The 11,779-nt window shown below is 39.3% G+C and overlaps 2 long non-coding RNA genes across 2 annotated transcripts; one reads left to right on the top strand and one right to left on the bottom strand.

Moving 5' to 3' along the window:
* Positions 1-7,017: 7,017 nt before the first annotated feature.
* On the bottom strand, positions 7,018-7,536 carry LOC125914371 (uncharacterized). The gene is made up of 2 exons (XR_007455281.1): positions 7,449-7,536; positions 7,018-7,351 (listed from the first exon to the last, which is right to left on the bottom strand). It is a non-coding gene; the product is annotated as an uncharacterized LOC125914371 (long non-coding RNA).
* Positions 7,537-7,662: 126 nt separating this feature from the next.
* Positions 7,663-11,390, top strand: LOC125914370 (uncharacterized). Its single transcript, XR_007455280.1, has 4 exons — positions 7,663-7,749; positions 9,941-10,022; positions 10,100-10,238; positions 11,036-11,390. It is a non-coding gene; the product is annotated as an uncharacterized LOC125914370 (long non-coding RNA).
* The last annotated feature ends 389 nt before the right edge of the window (positions 11,391-11,779 follow it).

The raw sequence follows: 11,779 nt of genomic DNA, 5'->3' as shown, positions 1-11,779 counted from the left end.
TAATTTCATATTGTTACAAAGTAATAGCTCTACTCAGCCTACCTTTCTCTAGCACTAAGAGATGGTTCTCAGATGCAGACACTCTTACTTACAGGAAGAGCTCTCTTTAGGATATTTGGAAATTGTCCCTTCCCCAATGGTCTCTGTGCTTTGAAGGCCCATGAGGCTTGTGCATGTTGGGAGGGTTAGTGGAGAGGAGTGATATGAGGTTGTATTAATCGGGGTTTAGTGAAGGAAATAGTATCATCACAATTGTCATGGAATAAGGAATTTCCAAAAAAGGATTAAACCCAATGTGATTGAGGGAGTCACTGGAAAAGTAAAGGTTTAGAGTTGAAGGGTCAGAGAGAAAGGTCCTTAACTAGCATGGTATGCCTGAATGAATTGGAGCTTACAGGAACATCTGGAGGTTAGGAGTGTCTAGATGCTGGAGTCCAACTGTGAAGAAGGCTGTAGATGTCTGCAGAAGGCATTTGGCTCTGTGTAAGTACTACCTCTGTGAGTTTGCAGGAAACGGTAAGATGGCAGGCCATGGATGCTATTGGTCAGCAAGTCCACCAGTTGAGATCAAGAATAAATTGAAACCCACGTGCACCTCTGTGTCTATCTTTCGTCACTTCTCACTGACAACCTTCATTTTCTGTTTCATATCCACCTCCCAAATCTCATGCAACTTCACTTTTGAACCCAACCCAGAAAATCTTAGACATTCCCCGAGATTCTGGGAAATCTAGTTTCTAGTGTAACAAAATTGGCAATAGAAATCCAGTATACTTGTACCTACTCTGTAGTCCCTCTCCACTGTCCCATCACCACCATCACTGAGGCAGGAAGTGGGTTTCCCCCAGACATCCACAGCTCTCCCAGATTTAAACACAACCACCTCCCTTTAGTGATTGACATTTGTTTAAACCTGATTTCACCTAGGTTCAACAAACATTAAGGAACACAGAATGTGTGGATACATAGTATAGTTTTCCTTGAGAGTTTCATTCTCTTGGCACAGTCTGGTTGCAGATGTCTGTGGGATATGCCCATAGGATATCCTATGGAATATGTCTATGGGATATGTCTATAGAATATGTCTGCCAACATATCTTCATCTGGCCTGATTCCCATCCTCTCACTTGCACTTACATTTCCTGAAATTTTTCTCCTGAATACTCCTAGTAAACCAAAGAGAGGATCTATAGAGGGTTCTTTGCTGGTTCTAAGTTTTAAACTGAGAGACAGAATGAAATAATAGCTGTCCCTGCCAACAATTGCAAATGCCAAGGCCAGAATTCAGGAGCAAGTTATAAGACCAAATAAACTGGACCTTCTTGCTACAAAGTCCCAGTAGCTTTCATCCCTTCTCACTGTGACTTGCCCTAAAATGCAATTCTTCCCCATGGGTGCCCTCACTCTTTATTTATATTAGAACTATATCTCACTCTCCTTTTTATTTCCCAGTCTTCCCCAGTCCCTTTCCTTTTCTTCCACCTCCTAATTTTTTTTCTTCTCCATTTTCAAAATCCACAGCCCTTGAAAAATCCCTTGTGAAATATGAATACAGTGTTTCTTAGTGTGATTGGTGGATCCCCTGTTTTGAAATCCCCATGATTTTATTAACAAATTCTGGGCCCCTGTTTCAAATCTACTAAACCAGGACCAGGTGATAGATGGATCCACGAATCTGAATCTCTAACATACATTCTAAATAATTCTTACATAAACCCAGTTTTTAAAAACACTGCACTAAAGGCTTTAAGAAAACAAATTAATATTATTAATCGTTGGTTCCTGATACCTTATCCTTAGGCCATGAAAATAGTTTACCTTCTTTTATTTAAATATCTCCTAATTGCATTATTCAATATGTTGTGCTTCTGTTGAAAATAGGCTTGAGCATCTAAGAGGACTAGCATAAGACCACAGTCATTTGGAAATGGGTGTTACTGGAAAGGGGTCGTTAGGAGATAGAGCTGGGTGAAGGGGTTGGGGTAGAGGTCTCACACTAATAGTATTCATTGGGAAAAGGCCAGGACTTCATTCTCTTGCTGTTTCCCCCATAAGACATTTTCTGCAACTTTGGAGATGATAATAATGCTCTGTTCTTTTTCTAATTGTCCAGACTTCCTGAATATCTTAGTTTGCTCAGGCTGCTGTAACCAAATACCACACACACAGGAGGGTGGAGAGAGGTTTAAATAACAGAAATTCATTCTTCAAAGTCCTGGAGGCTGCAAGTCCCAGATCTGGATCTGGAAGGGTTCTGCTTCTAATGAAGCTTCTCTTCCTGGCTTTTATACAGCAATCTTCACATGGCCTTTCCTCTGAGTGCACAAAGAGGGACGGAGCTCCATTGTCTCTTCTTTTTTTTTATTTTTTTAATGTTTATTTATTTTTAAGAATCAGAGACAGACTGCAAGCAGGGGAGGGGCTGGGGAGGGGCAAGGGAGGGGCTGAGAGAGAGGGAGACACAGAATCCGAAGCAGGCTCCAGGCTCCGAGCTGTCAGCACAGAGCCCAACATGGGGTCTGAACTCACAAGCTATGAGATCATGACCTGAGCCAAAGTCAGATGCTTAAGTGACTGCACCACCCTGCTGCCTCTCCAGTGTCTCTTCTTATAAGAACACTAATTCTATGGATCAGGGCCCCACCCTTATGACCTCATTTAACCTTTATTACTTCTGTTAAAGCCTCTTCTCCAAATGCAGTCACATTGAAGGTTAGGGCTTCAACATATGAATTTGGGAGAGATCCAAACATTCAGTCCATAATACTGAGCTTAATGCTCGAGCTCCAGAACAGGTGGATGGCTTTCAGATGCAAAAGAATCACAAGTTATCTGCAGAGGACTTTGGGCATAAGACAATGGGTTCTTCTGAATGACAGACTCAGAGCCTCCTTGTAAGAATTCTTATTAACATGATGCATATATCACTGCATCCGTCAAGACCTCCATCTTATCACAGAATGCTTCTCTCAGGCCTCACCCCAGCTTATCATACTTGCAGGCCATTCTGTTTGGAGTTAAGAGTGGCTCTCTCTTCTTTGTCCTTGGCCTTGCCCTCTCTTCTAAGGCGGCAAAAATATCTATTGCAGGGTTTCTCAACCTTGGCAGTATTAACATTCACGGATGGACAATTCTTTGTTGTGGGTGGCTATCCTACATATTGCAGAATATTTAGCAGGCTCTCTGACCTTTACTCACTGGATGCAGATAGGACCCATTCCAGTTGTGAGAACAAAAAATGTCTGTACACGTTGCCAAATGCCGCTCTGGGGATGAAACTGCCCATGGTTATGAACTATTTAACCTAAACATCAGCTTCTTCATTTTACTTGCATTTCTAGGGACTCAAGTACTCATTCAACTTAAATCTTGAGCTTTAGATAGCCTGATTTCTGTTCTGTTTTTTATCATCATTAGGACTCTAGGAAAAGTATAATATTGTGCCAGTCTTCTTCTAATGCCACAAAGTGTGACCTGAGAACCTCTGAGGCATCAAAAAGAATGTGCTCAGAGAATTTATGACTAGGGACACAGCAATGCTATGAACTTAGAGAAATGATTTGCCCTTGAATATTTTCATTCATAGAACAAGGAGGATCTGATTAGGGCTCGTTAAGTTCCCTTGCAGCACTAATATTGTATGAAATGTTCCAATTTCTGTGTAAAGCATCAACAGACATTAAAAACAATTATACTTCTGACCCACAGTCTGGATAATTTAACCAAATCTAAGAGTCAAATTTCTAGGATGCAAGAGCAATAAAAGTTATAGCCCCTGATCTTTTAAGTAGCTCAGTATATTGGTCAGAAAGTTCTTGAGTATTACAGATGATGAAGTTCAGTAGTTTACAAAGAGATGAACAAATCAGGGAAGACTTCACAGAGGAGATGAGAATTAAGCTGAGTCTCAGAAAACTATTAGGAAAAGGAGAAAATGAAAAGAATACTTTGAGTTGCTTGCACTGGATCACAACTCTGTGCATTAGAATCACTTGGGAAGTTTCTTCACTTCCCTCCCCTTCCCCTTGCTCAGGCATCACCAAACATCCATTAAATCCAATATCTAGAGATGAGGCCTGGGCATTGGCATTTTTTTCAAAGTTCCCTAGGTGATTCTAACCTGCAGGCAGTGTTGAGAATAACCACTAAGCTAGGCAAAGCAAGATGAGTAAGGCTTTCATTATTTTAATATGTTATAATAACACTTAGCACCTGCGAGGTCTTTTCATGCTCTTGGCATTTAACTTGAAACATATATTAATTACTTACCAAAAGAAAATCCCAAAAGGCCTCTCCTTGGCCCTGACATTAAGCAGGAGCATGAACACCTGGGGGCTCTATGGGTGCCTCTGTTGGCAAATGCTCACACCTGTTCTTCCTCGCCCACCCACACAGTGGTAAGAATGAAAGCTCCTCCAGTGCACTCCTCCAGCAGCCCGCACATGCACGTGTTGCAGGTGCTTATCAAGGTGTAGGGCAATGTATCTGTTCCTCTTCATTTTCCCCCAACAGATGGTGCAGTAGTATGCACAGTGCCCAGTGCATTTTGAATAGCTGGAAGAACAAATGAATAAATGAAAGAAAGTCAGCCAAGGATACCAACCCAGTTTCAATATCTCTTGCATTCTGGAGAATTCATTCTCATCAATTCTCTGACCTCCTGGACTCTAGATCTGACCTGGATAGCCAGATGATACCTTCTTGGCCTCTATTGTCTTTACTGTTCACATTGAGCTTCACCTCTCTCCTCTGTTAGCCCATGGAGTGTGGAGAGAATCCTCAACTTTCCCAGTTTCCTCTGGAAGCAACTCTTACTTGCCAGACGTTGACCAGACTGCCAAGTTAGACTCTAGACATGGTCTCTATACCTAGCAGAGCCTCCAAGGTGCCACCAATGCCTCAGAGAAATAACTGATTTTGAGCATCTATATAGAATGAACTGACAGTATACTTATTTCGTGGACAAGGTACTTAAATTTCCACTTTGAAACCATTTGCCCCAATATATTGAGGGCTGCTATGGCAAATATGAAAACCAAGGTATTCATAGCAGTTGTACAACTGCTTCGTGTACTCATGCAGGTTTTTCTTCTGGACTATTCCACAGCCTTCTTCATGGAAAAATTATCCCTTGTCTTTCTCATATCATCTGAATCATTGAACCTAATCTTGTATTTTCTTTTGGTCATATTATCTGTCTCCCCTGAAAATTATAAGCCTCTTGAATATGGACACCCTATCTTTTGCTTCTCATACATCCAGCAGAGCAACTGGAATGTAAACTCCATGAGACAAGGGGCTGGCTGTTTTATTCACTGTATGGTCTTCTTAGGCTTCTTTTAGCACATAAAACACTTCCTGAAATGTGATAGACAGCAAATGAACATTTGTTGTATATGAAGGTATTAACATGAGAATGTAGTTTTACTATTCAATGTTTACAGTTCCTTTGATTTGATAATTTATAATGGTTCCTATCTCTTTTCAAAGCCAATTGTGGACAAACCTCCAATTTAGGCTGAATATACCATTGGGAAGTTTCTCCCAAGTTTCCTTTCTGTACTCTTTTCTTAACAGCCCAGTATCTATATTCCTGGAATTAAACCTGGCTACATAAACTCATTCCCTGCATGAGGCTGGCCTTATTCTACAAAGTATCACTTTGAATGAGAGATCACTGCCTTTCAGCCCAGTGAGGTCCACCATTTGCATTGGCTCAGCTAAGTCAAGTTTTGGAGAGAAAATCATTACATAGAAGCATGTGTAACTAACATACTTCTACTCTATTTCACAAGGTGTCTGCATTTTCAAAAATATTTTTTAGCCCAAAAGAAATCTTCAGAGATGGGAAAAATAGTCATAAAGAATTGTAGACTTATGACTTTTTTGGCTAGAGATACTTTTTATTGGAAACTGTCTTCTATTATAACTGAGAATGCCCTTGTTTTGGTCCTAGCTGAGTAATCAAAGGCTATCACTTTCCCTAAATTTCAAACTTCTTATCAAAAAGGTGACGATATTGAGCTACAACATTAGTTTTCAAATACTCAATCTTCTATTTCTCTTCCCTGGGATGGGGTGTTACATGGGCAGCTAAGAGAGACAAAGATCAAATACAAGGATTCATTTCCCAGTAAATTGAATGAGTAGCATCTCAACAATGTATTTTAATGTGCAGAGATTCTATTACTATTTATTAAATACAAATTAATTTTAAGAAAACCTTACTAAATGTAGAGTATTTGCTGTTATGCATGTTCTCCCTTATAGGATACAAACTATACTAACAGACTCCTTTTCATCAATACTGGTAATCATCAGTCTGAAGAGTCACTATAGATCCTTCCAATTGTTTCAGGGAAGAAAATAGAAGCCATTCTGGAAATATAGAATTTTATATAAGAATTATGAGCTTATACAGCTTTTGTAAGAGCTTGGAGAACAAAGTTCCTTGAAGCCAAAGCTGAAGATTTCAGCCTGAATCCCCAAAATACAATTTATAAGAGCTTGCCAGAAACTCCATTAAATCCACAAGAGTCTCCTTGAAGCTCCCACCAACAATCTCAATCTGCAGCAGTAAACAGTAGTTCTGAAGAACTCACCGGAAAACTCCTGCAGATCTCACATTTATTCACAGATCTGGTAGCAATGATCTCCAGAGAATAGTGAATTCTCCTTCTCTTTTGTCTCCCAAATCTATGTAAGTGGAAAATGCTAAACTAAAATTATATACGAAAAAAGATCCTGGGAAATGCAGACATTGGATTTTCCTCTGCAAAAGAGACCTTAGAAGGGTGTGATATTGGTACCAAGTTGACAATAGACAGTGCGGTACTACAGACAGATGACACCATTTGTCAACCCAGCATCCATTCCTACATGCCTATTTTGCCCATTTTAACCTTCAAATAAAGTATTAGCATCATTTTGACCTGTCACAGTGCAGTTATATATCATACAATCATCAACTTTTGCTCACTCTTTGCCCAAAAAGTAGACACAAAATGCTATATGTCCTTTCATCTTTCAATAATGGCCTTCATTTTAAGACTCAGACAAAATTTCCATTAGTATCTTGTAATTTAAGCCCTGAATTATAGGGTAACCTACAATTAACATATATTAGAAATCGCAGATTGAGAAAGTGAGAGGAAAGGATAGGTAAACATGTAAAGTACATAAAAGCAAGGAAGAAAATATGCATAACTCCAAAGTTCTCCTTTCTGATGCTGATCACATATCCAGGGTTGACTTAATAATTTCCTTCTTACACTATACATTCCATGTTTCCTTTGTCCTCATTCAGCACCTCAGCTTTTGATGAATCTTTACCTGGCAGGGTACTCTATGACTGATTGTCAAAAAAAAAAAATGATGGTTATAGAAATTCCACTGAGGGCAGGGAAATCAAATACAAACCTAGGCTACATCTATTTTAGTAGAGATACCTTGTTACTCTTGGTGGGGAAGAGGTTCAATCTAATCACCTGTTTGAAACCACGTAAGGGTTTCATTGTTGATTTTTCTATAGGCAGGTTTGGCATTCAGCTATGTAGCAAACAGATCAGGCTTAATGAATAAAGGCCATATTGTTGACATCATATATAACTCCACCCCTGCCACTATGGGCCCATTGTTCATGAAATCATTGAGCAACGGAGGTATCACGAAGGAGGCTAACTGACACAGCAGCGTAGGTCTTCTCAGCCACCTGAACTTGGGGAACTTCTTACCAGGAGTTACTATCTGGTGAGCATTTATTGGGACATAAATATTGCCATATTTTCTGTGCATTCTGTGAGACCTTTCCACCAACTTCTCCCACAGACTTTGTTATTACCAACATTCTGATCTTCTTCCTACTAAGTGCATGACCACCTAGCTTAATCATGCCTGAATAAATGTTTATCCTTGATCATCTTTCCTATAGAAAAAGTGAACAAAGAAGTGAAATACTCAAACTTCTGCCCACTTGTAGAATTTCTCTTCACCACTATCCTCAACTACTCTCCTGAGACTGGCCATTGTACTCACTCACCCATTTTTTGGGTGGTGCTACCATACTGTGCAGAATTATTTATAAAGCAGGTCTATTTTATTCTTCCTTAGTTGTCTGGAAGTAGAGAACTTCCCATGAAGCCATACATGTTGATTGAGGAAGAGTTATTAATGTGGCAAAAAGAAGTACCATGAAAGTCTAGGTACATTGTTAAAATTGCAATGATACATTGAAGCTCCTAATATCAAGAGGTGGAATCTATTTTCCCATCTCTTGAATCTGGGCTAACTTAATATCCTTGCTATCAAATAGAATGAGACAGAAATAACTTTGTTTTGGTTCTGAAAATAGGCCTCCAGAAATCTCACAGCTTCTACTTGTATTTCTTGGAATTCTGTAATCTCCATGTGAAAAATCCTGGGCTAGCCTGAATAAGAGATATATAATAAAGTCACTTCAAATGTTCCAGCTGATGACCTGTGAACAGCTACACAGGTGACTGAGGCCAACCTAGATCATTCAGCTGCCAGGTGACAGAAGAAGACATATGAGCAAACCCAGCAGAAAGATCAGTGAAGCTGGCCCACAGATAAAGACTTACGTGATCTATACATCGTTAGAGATGTAAGATAAATAAATGGTTGCATCTTAAACTGTTAAATTTGGGTTTTTTTTAGTTTTTTTAATGCTTTTATTTATTTTTGAGACAGAGAGAGACAGAGCATGAGCAGGGGAGGGGAAGAGAGAGAGGGAGACACAGAATCTGAAGCAGGCTCCAGGCTCTGAGCTGTCAGCACAGAGCCCGACGCAGGACTCGAACTCACAGAGTGTGAGATCATGACCTGAGCTGAAGTCGGACGCTCAACCGACTGAACCACCCAGGCACCCCTTAAACTGTTAAATTTGGAGGTTCCTTGCTATGCAGCAAAATTAACTGAGATAGAGACGTCTGGGTGGCTGGGTCTTAAGCATCCAACTTCAGCTCAGGTCATGATTTCACAGCTTGTGGGTTCGAGCCCCACATTGGGTTCTGTGCTGACAGCTCAGAGCCTGGAACCTACTTCAGATTCTGTGTCTCCGCCTCTCTCTGCCCCTCCCCCCACCTCTCTTTCTCAAAAATAAATAAACATTTAAAAAAATAAAAAATAAATTAACTGAGAGTCTTAGTCATATACTCATATACCTCAATCATGTATTCAGAGTCTTATCAAGCCTGAACATGTATATTTTATTTCCATGTTTCTGAGTATGCCCAGATTAATGACTTTGAAAGTCACATAGTAACCAATTAAAGGTAGATCATGTCACACAGCAATTTAGTATCCCATGATTAAGTGTCTATCTCTGCCAGAGCCCTGTAGAAGACAGAAGTTGCTTTCCAAAAGAATCATAGTATGTGCCCCCGTTCCCCCCCCAACAAAAAAAATCCCAGCATAACTTTGTCCAGTTTCCTAAAGATTTGGGCATGATTCTCCTGTTGATATTACATAGTATCCCCTATCTCCTAAAGACACTTTGAGCACTACTGGCTCTACTTGGTCCTATAACTCAAGAAGCAGAGCACCTCCTGCCTTCTAGAAAGCTTTATGTTTGTTTATCTGGGCCCAACTCAATACTGGTAACAGATAAATGGGTCAGATTAGCATGCACTCATGTCTATCTGTTATTTCTAGAATTCAGAGGCCCAGAGATGCTGTGCCCCTTTCTTAGAGGTGATAGGTACAAGGTGCAGGAATTTTTTCTTCACCTTTCAGGGAAATCTCAATATGCCCCAGACCACTAAACACCTAAAAACTTCCTCAAAATGGAAGATATCTGAATTTTTACGGCCATTATTTTCCACCTTTGTGGCTTCCATATGATTTACTAAGACATCTATCTAGGGTATTTGCTGCATTGTGATCACCATTTCTAAGCACCGTAATATCATTCATGTTACAGATTAGCCTCATTCCCTGTGTAATGGTGAGAGAATCAAGGTCCCTGCATGCTAAATTGTGACAAAGAGTTGGTATCATTTGAGGTAAGACAAAGAAGCTATACTGTTATCCATGCCAAGCAAAAGCAAACTGTTTATAGAATTTCTTGTTTTGCTAACAGGTATAGAAGATAAAAATAATCACCAAAGCAGCAATAGCAGAATGCCAGACATCAGCGATTTAATTGGTTTGTTCAAGTGCAAAACAATAATAACAAAAACTACAACTGAAAGAGCAGTTACGTCTGATGAAGCCACTTGGTTAAGTTTACAAAAATTGACATTTATTCTCCAAATTCTATCTCTTTTGGGCAAGGCAGGAATGTATATTCCAAATCTCTGAACATATCACTAATCTCTGAAATTTTTCCTAGTGTGTTATATTGATTATGGGTTTCTACCAAACTACCATTTGGTTCTTATTATTGTACCTATCTTTCCAGAGGTCAGGAAGCCAACATGGAAGATTTTGCCACTTTCTAAGTGTGCTTACTCCAACTACTCATTCAGAAGCTAGGAACACAACTAGTGGTGTTTGGGGTATCACTGAACCTATTTTGAAATAGAACCTAAGCCAAAACGCCATTATTTTACCTTTATAAGCTTCTGCTTTTTACCTCTGTAGACTAAAAAGACATTTTGAATCCTCTAGAATTGGCATTAATTTAGATGTCAAGAAATCACTCAGAATTCTAGGTATTCCTCAGTGCATCATCACATTTATTAATGACCACAACTCAATCTGAGGAAGAGCAGGAGGAGGATACATGATATAAATGTTGGAGCAGAGTCCTTCTTCACTATGGTCACAAATTTTCCTTTACTTAAGAATCACAGGATCTGTGGAGTTGAGTCTTGAGAATTGGGTCAGGAGCTATGACTTTCTACTGTGATTATGCCAGTTCAAACTTAAACTCTTTATTCCCTGGTCTAACACCTATAATCTATTTCTACATACAAACCACTATAAATTGACAAAATATTGAAATTCTTCTTGGGTATATGGAACTTTCTAATCATAAGTTATGCTTTATTCTTATCCTCCTGGGTTTTACTAGGATTTAAGTCTAATTATGGTTCTGGAAGTAAAGAAAGGTAGTCCATGGGTCTAAAAGAGAGTCTGCATTTCTTGCAAGGTGAGTACCTGAATTAAAATCACTATGGTGTGGTCACGTAGGAAAAAAAAATAGCGATGCTTCTGTTGGCAAGGGAGGCCCAACAGGTTTGGGGTGTTGATACTTAAATTCATTGAAATCTGCCCAGATTTCTCCTCATGATTTTCAAGTTTCCATTCCTTCTTGGTAAATGCTGTAACTTTAATATAAGAGACCTGATAAGTCTACACATTCACTTTGAATTTCAAATTACCCACTCACAGGATTATATTTTTTATTGGGTTTCAGAAATATTGGCCAGTGGCTACAAGAAATAAAGAATTCCTCAAGACTGTAACTAAAGTCATAGTCTTTGTTTCTTATCCCATTCCTTGAATAACTAATTTAAAACCATGGTATTGAGTTTCTTTTTCCAAGCTTTACATTGCACTCAAAAGAAGCTGGCTCTATTCCACATTTCTTATACTATTTATTTCCACCATGAAGTTTTATTACTATTACTACTATTGCTACATAGCCTACCAAAGTCTTGCCTCCTGAGGATACATAACTCCAGGAAATTAGAAGTGATAATGTAAATAAATAAGTGTTTTGCTACTGCATATTATGGACTATGACCCATCTTCCACCTGCACTGAAGTTGTTACTGCCTCCAATTATAATCCTATGGGAGAATCAATATGACAG

Source organism: Panthera uncia (genome assembly GCF_023721935.1).
Source record: "Panthera uncia isolate 11264 chromosome D3 unlocalized genomic scaffold, Puncia_PCG_1.0 HiC_scaffold_8, whole genome shotgun sequence".
Classification (NCBI taxonomy): Eukaryota; Metazoa; Chordata; class Mammalia; order Carnivora; family Felidae; genus Panthera; species Panthera uncia.
Note: the sequence above shows the minus strand (reverse complement) of the source record. Positions and strands in the feature narration are given on the sequence as shown.